Here is a 10,385-nt window from a genome sequence, read left to right on the forward strand (position 1 = left end):
AAAATTGTTCAGCTTCATTAGCTCATTAGCTTCAGTTGCTTCATGTGGAAAATTGGGATATCACTTCCCTCTCCGAGTTGCAAGGATTAAGTGAGATACTTATTATGAAATGTTAGTACAGTATACTGCTGCTATCATTGTGAATATGATGAATACCACAGGGAAGTATGGTCTGACCTTCAGCAAAAAGAACAACTTAGCAAAGGCATCTTCCCTGCCTGTTCAAATAAGAATGGCCATGTCCTTCATATATGAATACATGACCAGTGTAACTCCACAATATGTACCACCACAAGAATAGGAAGTTATACTTCATGTATGTATAATATATCAAATACATTCTACAGTTGTGTGTAACTAAAAAGAACAAATGCAATTTTTTTAAAAAAAGAATGGGCACATATTTGTCCAAATGTCTCCAGAGTCTAGTGTCAGATCAAATACAGTTTGAGAGCCCAAGGAACACTGGGTTCCAGTGGGAATTATCATAGCCTAAATCCACTTTTGAATCTTTGTTCTTCTCCTTCCCATTCTCCCCTTAATATTTTCCTCATGCAGAAAAGGAGCCTTTGCTTTCTGTGGTTGAGATGACATATGTGAAAAACCTACACTTATACAAATAAAATGATGAATGTAAAATAGTTTTATAGACAAACTCAGGCAGGCTATGCAAAAGTAAGGCATCGGAATTATTATCAGTGAAGGAAAAGATTTAAGAAATACAAACCTGGATATTCCTTTTTTAATGTCAAGTCCAGTTTTTGTTTTTTCAGAAGCATGAACTAGTGACAAAATTTGTTTAAAATCCTCTCTGGAGCTCTACCTAGTTTCTCCAGTCTAACTGAATGAGCACCATTTTTGCCTGTACTTAGTTACATGGATCCTTTCAGGTAGAGTTGACCTGCCTGGAGTGCCTTGGATGGGGGCTGTGCCTCCTCCTGCACCCCTAGCCTAGGTGCCTCCATCCCACTGTCTGTGAATACCTGCTGGCACTGCACTAAGTACCTGCAGGCGAGGCACTGGGTGTGAGAGTGAAGAAGACAAACAGGTCTCTGCTAAAAAGATGCTTGCTATGGAAAACATCAGACAAACAAAAACATACACAAATATTCATTTATTGCTTTCCTAGTGACTAAGTCTGAGAGCACACAGGCAAGACCTTCTCTGAAGAAATGTTAAATTATGCTGCAACAAGAGATTAGAGAGTACAGAAGAGGGGGAAAGAGAGAGAGCAGTCCTTCCAGAAAAAAAGAACAGCATGTGCAAAGGCTCAGAAGCAGAAAGGAATCTAGTGATATAAGATGTGAAAGAAGGTCAACACACATGGAGTAAGCAGATAGGTAGAATAGGAATAAATCTTCCAGGTTGTTTACCATTGGGGAATGGTGGAGATAAACCCTATGATTCACAATTAGTGGAATAACCATTCATAAAGGATAAGGGAGAAGGGTAGCAAAAAGGTAAATTTAGAACATGTGTTTGTTATTAAGTATCGGACAATTTATGAAACCAATTAGAACACAGGACCATGGGGCCCAAGGTCAAGGACTGATTGACTGAGCTGGCTAGACTTATTTTATTTCATGGCCAGCTTGCATACGGTTGGGCAAGAGAAAGGCTATTTGAAACTGTGGATGGTTTTGTGCAAATCTATTCCCACCAACAGAAACAGACTTTAAAATTAGAGTAAATCTTATGGATGATGTGAATGATCATCATGCATAGAGAAGAGAGCATTACAATTTAGGTACCAACTAACTGTGTTGCCATGAGTACTCTGAGGATCATAGCCACAGAACACAGTGCTACTTCTCAGGCAACACCTTTGCTTCACAGGAGTTCCCACAAGGTGACTCACTTGAGTGAACACGTCTCTCTCTCAAGACCTGCTGATTTTGTCCTGACTTCTTGGAGGTAGGAGAACATAAAAGTGTTCGGAGCTGGCCACAGGCAGCCAATCAGCCTACTTCTAATCCTAGCACCAAAAGTCAATCCATGGATAGTCCTGCTTGGCTGTCCTAGGGGCTGTGATCCTTCCCCTGAGATGGTACTTTCTGACCCAGTGCCACATAGATTTCCACAGTTCCTCCAGAGGGACAGTGCCACAAATGGAAGTCATCTCATTGGTAGTGGTACTGGGGATTGAACCCAGGGCCTTGTGCATGTGAGGCAAGTACTCTACCAACTGAGCTATATCCCCAGCCTGGAAGTCATCTTATTGCAGCAAGGAGAACCAGGAGAAATCATTTCCATCCTTCTTTAGGCTTGCCAGGGAAATATCTATTCTTTGCAGATGACTGCTAAGAAACACCAGGGACCCTCCAACTCTCCCTTCCAATCTTCCTTGTCCTCTTTCTTCTCCTTCTTCACCACTCTATCCTCTTTTCTGTCTTCCTTCTCCTTTTCCGTCTCCTCTCTCTTTTCCTCCTGTTTCTCCTTTTCCTTCTTCTCCTCTACTTTCCTTTTAACGCTTCTCTATTTGTACTAATTTCTCTATAATGACTATTTCACATTTGAACAAAAAGGAAAGGGAAAAAGTGAAGGAAAGAAGAAATGGAAGCTCAATTCCCAAGTCATCCAAGAAAGGGTAACTGTGGTATGACAAGGACCTTGGGTTCTACCTAGAGTCCTTCACTAATGATCTCTGTAACACTCTGTTCCAGATGAGATGGAAGAATTTAGATGATTTCTAATTTTCTAGATCTAAACTAAAAGAACATGTAAGTTTATTTCTTAAGACAAAGGAATCCTGTAGGGACAATAAGTATTCTTCAGTAACTTCATTATCAGCCAATAAAGCACGGAAACCAGCCTTGAGCAAAGCCATTGGATCATCCAGTGACCTATCATCTGAAGTGTCACTTTGCCATGTTAAAAGAATTGAGCTCTTAGACTTCATTGTAGTCCACCATAGGGGCAGTGAACACCCACACATGGTAAACCATTACAGGACTGCTGAACGGGAAGGATTTCCTATATCACTCATTTGCTTCCAGTTTGGTTAGAGTCTTAAATTCCTTTTCGTTCATCCTTGGCTTTAGGAATAAGTAAGATTATGGCATTAGTAAACAGTTCCTCTTGAATGGGACCATTATTAAGTAACTCTGGCTCTGTTTCTGAAAAAGTCATTCATGCCATCTCCAGAAAGAAATCTTTTACTCCTTTCCATATCTAGGGAAACTCTGATGAGTGGATGCCACCAATCCACAGCTCCATCAAGCTAGAGGATAGCTCCATGTTCTGAGAGACAGAAAAAATTTTTTTCTATACGTCAAGAAAATGTCTTTTTGTATATTATTTCTATGCCCGAAAGAGCCAGACCCTGGAAGCCTGCTGGTAGAACCAAAACTGGAATTTACCTTGTTGAATCTGATTTCCATGGCAGTTTTATCATGTGAGTACAGCAATGAGGTTCATTGCCCGCTTTCCTTTCTGTAGATCATAGTTGCATCCCATCATCACCACCACCACTATCTGTATATCCACAATGCTTATTAGGATTTGCTTTAACCAAAGAACAGTGATTTATGGATGGCACCAGAGGGCTTGAACCCTGACTCACAAAAATCAATCCAGAAAACTGACAATTTGCAAATCAAGTGACAAAGTTATTTAAATATTTGGAATTCATTGTTGAATGACATCATGTGATCTTTATGATATTGGTATTCCTATGTTATAGGTCAGGAACCTGAAACTCTGTATGTGTTAGGTATCCCTTATCTGAAATGCTTGGGACCAGAAGTATTTCAGATTTTTTTTCAGGTTATGCATATACATAATAAGACCCAAGTTTAAACACAAAATACACAAAATTAATTTGTTTCAAATACCTTAAATATACACTGAAACTAATTTTATAGTATTTTAAAATTTTTTCATTCGTTTTAATTAGTTATATATGACAGTAGAATGCACTTTGGTACATTGTATATAATGGAGTATAAGTTCTCATTCTGGTTGTACATGATGTTGAATCACACTGGTCATACAGTTATATATGCACATAGGGTAATAATGTCTGATTCATTCTACCATCCTTTCTACTCCAATACCCTCTCCCTTCCTTTCACTCCCCTCTGCCTAATTTTATAGGATATTTTTTAACTTTTTTTTTTTTAGTTACACATGACAGTACAATGATCTTGACAATTCATACATTTGATCAAATGGGGTATAATTTCTCATTTTTCAGATTGTACAGGTTGCAGAATCACATTGGTCATACAGTTACCTATATACATACAGTAATAATAATGTCTTATAGGATATTTTTAATGTGCCTGTGTTTTGACTGGGACCCATCACATGAGAACAGATGTGAAATTTTCCACTCTGGCATTACCTTGGCACTTTGATTTTTGGATCAAGTTAACTTATATCAAGTTTACTTGACTGTACCTATAACAGTTAACCTATATCAAGTTTACTTGACTGTACCTATAACAGTTGACCTAAAACAACTAGGAATAATAGATTAAATAAAGATGAAGATGCAAACAGAAGGCTATCGTGAATATTGTGGAGAACCAGTAGATTTCACAATTCCCTGAAATCCTAAAACTTCATTGTCTAACACAGTTACTGCTAACCACATGGAGCTGTTTAAGTTTTAGCTAGTTAAATTTAAATAAAAGTTCAAATTCAGTTCTTCAGTCACAATTATCACATTTCAAATGTTCAACGGCCACACATAAGTAATGGCCACCATATTGTTCGGCACAGATTTAGACAGCATTTCCATCATCACAGAAAATTCTAATGAACAGCACTGCTCTAGATTATCCTCATGAAGGATAGGGTCTATTCTTAGAAGACAATAATTTTTCAAATGCTATTATCTGAGCTTTACTTAAATTCCTAGAGAGCAGAAAGAAAGTCCTTACTCCAATTAAAAGCACAAGATGCAGCAGACGGCCCTTTTTTCCCTGTCTTTCGAGAACATACTTACATGTCCAGAAGGCAGAGCTGCCTCCTGGCCAAATGGTAGAGTTCCTTGTGATCGCATAGGCACACAGTTTTTCTCTGAGCTCTATCTTAAACTCCATGTGACTTTATGGATAAGTGAACTCAGGGTGTTCCCTGGGGAGGCCCCATAAAATCTTGTTCACCTCAAAATCCTTCCCTCATGCAGCTAGCCAGAGGCAGGTAAAATCCTAAATTTTAGATTTGAGTCAGAGTGGAAAGGGGGAAGAAAATGCAAAATAGAAAATCCCACTTATGCCTCAAGTCTAAGCCAGAGTTTCAACTCTTCCCACCACATCTGCATGGAGAGTTAGTTATTGGTATTGGCTTGTCCCTTAATAAAATTGCAATGCAATTAGTATTTGATACTCTATGTGTGCCACTCCTTAGGGAAACTGAAGGTTAACAGGCAGATCAGCCAAAACATTAACTATTGTCATCAAAACCCCATCTGTTATTGTTTTAATGTGTCCCCTACAAAATTCAGTTGGTATAATGATATTACGAGGTGGAAACTTTAAGAAGTTATTAGTCCATGAGGTCTGCTCCTCTCAGGAATGATACTGAGGCCCTTAGAAGCTTCAGTCAACATTTGTCTGATTTGCCCTTCCACCTTCTGCCATGTGTGGGCAGCATGTTAATACCCTCCAGAAGATGCAGCAGGTGCCCCTTTTGAAGAAGAAAGCAGCCCTCACTGGACAACTGAACATGATATTTTGGACATCCTAGCCTCCTGAATTGTGAGAAAAAATTTTTTAAATTAGTCTCAGGGACTTTCTTATAGCAGCACAAATGCTAAGACATCATCTCCTAATCACTAACACTTAATCCATTTTCTTTCTTTAGAACACAGGATCATGTTTCTGAAAGTCTGTTTATTTAACTTCATAATAGTATTCTCTCTGAGTTTTATTTCTACCTCTTTGAATATGTGTATGTGTGTAAGCCTTATATTTATTCTTCTTTATCAACCCCTTAAGTGTTAATATTCCACAAGACTCCATATTCAACTCCTTCCCCATTTTGAACTCTCCTTGGATAATAGCACCATGATTTTCTATACTTTCCATATATTAATTGTGACCTATTTACATCTCATACGACCACATACAGATGCTAAATTACCTACTAGTTATCATTGCTCAGATGTCCCACAGGAAATCCAAAATTATTTTGTCATAAACAGAACTCATAATTTTCTTTTCCCATTGATACATTTTTTTTCTCCAATTTCAACCAGAGATAGTCATTGCCAGTTCCACTCATTGGGATTGGTCAATTTTAACCATGATCATGTTTCTGTTATCTAGGCTTCCTCCAACAGCCTGAGCCACAGAACTCCATGAAAACAAGTAACAAAGCATCAAAGTTTTTTCAAAGATACAATTCAGTGTTGGCGAGAATACAACGTGAGAGATGCTATCACATATTCTTATGAAGGAAATGTGAATTTGTACATTGTTAGCAAGCAACCTGACAATATGAATTGTGGTAATTAATTTTGGTAGTCGACTTAATTAAATTGAAGAATGCCTAGAAAATTGGTAAAACACACATTTGGGTATGTGTATAAGGGCATTCCCCCCAGATGATTGGTGTGTGGGTCAGGGAACTGAGTGGGAAAGACCTACCCCAATTTGGGCAATACCATTCAATTGGTTGGGGGTTGAGATGCAACAAAAAAGTGAAAGAAGGGGAAAGCTTACTCTCTTTCTCACTGAAACCTTTTTTCTGTTATCACCTGTGGACATCAGACTCCATGTTCTTTTAGCCTTTGAACTTCAATGGTTCTCCGATGGGTTTTTGAGGCCTCCAATCTGTGGACAGAAGCTATATCATTGGCCTCTCTCATTTTGACCTTCCAGGCTCTTAGATAGAGCAGCTACTGATTTCCCTGGCTCTCCAGCCTGCAGAGAACCATCATGGGAGTATTCGGCCTCTGATGGAATAAGCCAGTCTAATAATCCCTCTCTTATAATTATATAATTTCTAATACACATATTGACTAATCCACACATTGTTACCATTACCAGAACACTCCTTTAGATCATTGCTGGGCCCTGTGTAATTAATGTAGTGAGACAGAACTCTGTCTGGCACAGAGAATCCTTGTAGACTATCCTGCCTTCATGATGCCAAGGGTCACTCCTACTAGCACCACAGGAGTGAATAATGTGATGTCCTAAATGACCAGTTTATCAGATTAAGTTTTCACTAATATTTAATCATATTAAACCATCTTCAAAATACGTAATCCAAAATACTTGTTGGGATCATGTGTCTTCTATTATTATAATAACTCTCAACTCATTATATCAGAATATCAGAAATGATGATAGAAGTTAGTCTGCAAACATAGATGGTCCTTTCTGATTTCCTAGGGTTTATGCTCAGGAGTTTCATTACCATAATTTCTTCTTCTCAAATAGAATGCTAGAAATAAGGCCCCACAACCAGGACTTGAAGGACTCCTTAGATTCAAGGTACTCTGATATCTCAGTTGCCACAGTTTATATAGATCCTAACTAGTAAATATGGAGACAGCAAAGAATTTTAGTTCTATTGAACCACACCCCAGGCACAGAAGGACTACAAAATTTACAAATGAAATGTAAGGCAAAATGTCACCAAGCACCATCAGAAGTGCACTCTCAAATAGTAGATAGCTCTCTACTGAGGAAAAATCAAACCACAATGACTGCGAACCAGTTAGTGATTGAATTGGAGACAAAATGTGGTTCTTTATTTAGTCCATAGGGCTAGGTGCCCTAAGTGAATGTACTTCAGTTCTGCTTAGGAATCTCTATTTTATGTCTTCTCAACATGTAATATGAGTCTCCAAAAATGGATTCTAAATTCCTCCTGAATAAATTTATCCTAAGTCAGTAAGCGGAGACATGAGTAAAGATTTGTAGCCTAGGATGTTCAATTCAATATCATGTATCAAAAATTTTAAACAATCAAAGTATCTAGTCATAGGTGATAACACATCAATTATAATACTATGAATATTATACTGGCATGAAAATGTATTTTAAAACAATTTTAATGTCATGAAACAGTGTTTATAATAGTTAATGAAAGCTAGGATATAACTATATACAAATTTCATTCAAATAAATGTCTAAATATACATACACTTGTGCTTTGAAAAACAAGAGTCAAAGAAAAATGGTGGGGTTAGAGGAAATTTTCCTACCATGTATACTTATTATCTTTAGAATAGGAAAAAAACAATAGAAGAGCCATAAGGATGGTGTTGGTTTATTAATCAGTACCTGGTGACACACAGCTTCTGTTTACATATTTTCTTTCTCTAATTAGATTTCAGTATCCTTGAGAGCAAAGAACCTATGCGCTATGCCCTTTGTTTGTCCACTATAGAACTAGGATTTTTTTTTTTTCACATGGAGGCAGGCAGCCAGTAAATCTAAAAAGAAGCAGGTAGTTGAGTATCCCTTATCTGAAATGTATGGGCCTAGAAGTATTTCAGATTTTAGACTTTTTCAGATTTTAGAATATGTATTTATACATAATGAGATCTTTTGGTGATAGAATTCGAGAAAACTTGATTTTTTTTTGTTGTTTTACACATGCCTTCTACACATAGTCTAAAGGTAATGTTATACAATATTTTAAATAATTTTGTTCATGAAACAAAATTTCATACTGTGGAATTTTTCCACACATGATATCATGTCAGTGCTTCAAAGTTTCAGATTTTGGAGCATTTCAGATTTTGAATTTTTGGATTAGATATGCTCAATCTTTAATACCATTAATTTAGTGATCACTTCTATATAGACCCCAAGGTCAATCTGTCATCAAAAGGATTGCTGGCTCAGTGGATGATATTCTATAGCAATGAAGATGCCAAAATTCCAAAGTGTCTAGGAATAGGGGAAAAAAAGAGAAAAAGGGTCAAATAGATCAAACACATCCAAACCCAACTTCATCATTCAGTGGCTGAGTAACTTTGATCATGTGACTGTCTTCTGTGAGTTCCAGTTTGAGCATCAATAATAATACGACTCCTCATGATTATTATGAAAATTAAAGAAGGTACAGTGCCTGGCAAATTGTTGCTATTTTCCTTTCCCTCTTTTGAGGGATGGCTCATTTTACTAAGAAAAGGACATTGTGAATAATTAAAATCGTCATCAGTTCCCAAAGTTCATTAAATATCTTCTTTTGAAGAACTCAAAGGATTTTAAATTAAATTTTAAATGGTATCTGTGTGGACAGAATCTAGCTACATCTGGAAAACTGAAGGTTGAATCTTTGTTCTTGCTGCCAGCAATTAGATTTTTTTCCCTGCATTTCCCTGAAAACTTCTGCTGTTTTATCAAATCTGTTTGGAAGGGACAACTGACTCCCCAGGGCCTGGGGTTAAACATTAGATGTGAAAGTCACACAGAGACCTAGAGAGATGAGTAATATGTCTCAGCTCATTTATTTTCAAAAAGCTTTTTGGGAGCAGGAGAAAAGGAGAATGGGAGGAACTTCTAAAGAGTGATTAGTTTTATGAGGCAAAAGGATATCATTTTCACAATTCAATTATGGAAAGCAAGATTACCTTGAATAAAATACTTATCTTAGAACTAGAGCTAGAATTGGAATAGCTGCTATTTCTTTTTTTTTTTTTTTCTTCTGCTTTATAGTACAGGGACATTACGATGACTGTAATGGGGTTGACATAGTTCGTAATAGGGTTGATATACTTTGGAACATTCCAGATAGGGAATGTTCCCCAAAGGCCCATGTGTTAACTAGGCCTAGTTCTGACTTGGTGCTGTTGGAGGTGGTGGAACCTTTTAGAGGTGGGGCCTAGTGGAATGTCTTCAGGCATTGGGAGCATGCCCTGGAAGGGGATTGTGGAGCCTTGGTCTCTTCCTCCTTCTCTCTTTCACTTTCTTGCCATGAGGAGAATGTTTTTTTCTCTACCACAGATCCCTGCCATAATATGCCATCAAAACTGTGAGCCAAAATAAACCTTTCTCCTTTGTTCTATGACAAATTGGTTAAGAAGTGATTCTCAAAATTTTTTTTCTTGGTCTGGGGTTGTACCTCAGTGGTAGAATACTTGCCTTGCACAGGTGAGGCACTGGGTTTGATCCTCAGCACCATGTAAAAATAAATCAATTAAATGAAGGTATTGTGTCCATCTACGACTATATATATATATATATATATATATATATATATATATATATATATATAATTTTTCCTTGGTTATCTACTATGTACTTTTCCATGTTATCACAACAATACTATATTATTTCATTTTGATCTTGAAAATTTGGGTCTTTACACTGTTGTGTTGAACATGGGGGAGCAAGTTCCCCTTGTGGATCTTTAAGGATTACTCTGACACAGCTATGGAAATTACAGTCAGAGTAGCATATGAAATTAAAATCATA

The 10,385-nt window shown here is 37.3% G+C and overlaps 1 non-coding gene across 1 annotated transcript; it reads right to left on the reverse strand.

Moving 5' to 3' along the window:
• Positions 1 to 2,127: 2,127 nt before the first annotated feature.
• Trnav-cac (transfer RNA valine (anticodon CAC)) lies at positions 2,128 to 2,200 on the reverse strand. The gene has a single exon. It is a non-coding gene; the product is annotated as a tRNA-Val (tRNA).
• Between the last annotated feature and the right edge of the window lie 8,185 nt (positions 2,201 to 10,385).

Source organism: Urocitellus parryii, chromosome 9 (genome assembly GCF_045843805.1).
Source record: "Urocitellus parryii isolate mUroPar1 chromosome 9, mUroPar1.hap1, whole genome shotgun sequence".
Taxonomy (NCBI): Eukaryota; Metazoa; Chordata; class Mammalia; order Rodentia; family Sciuridae; genus Urocitellus; species Urocitellus parryii.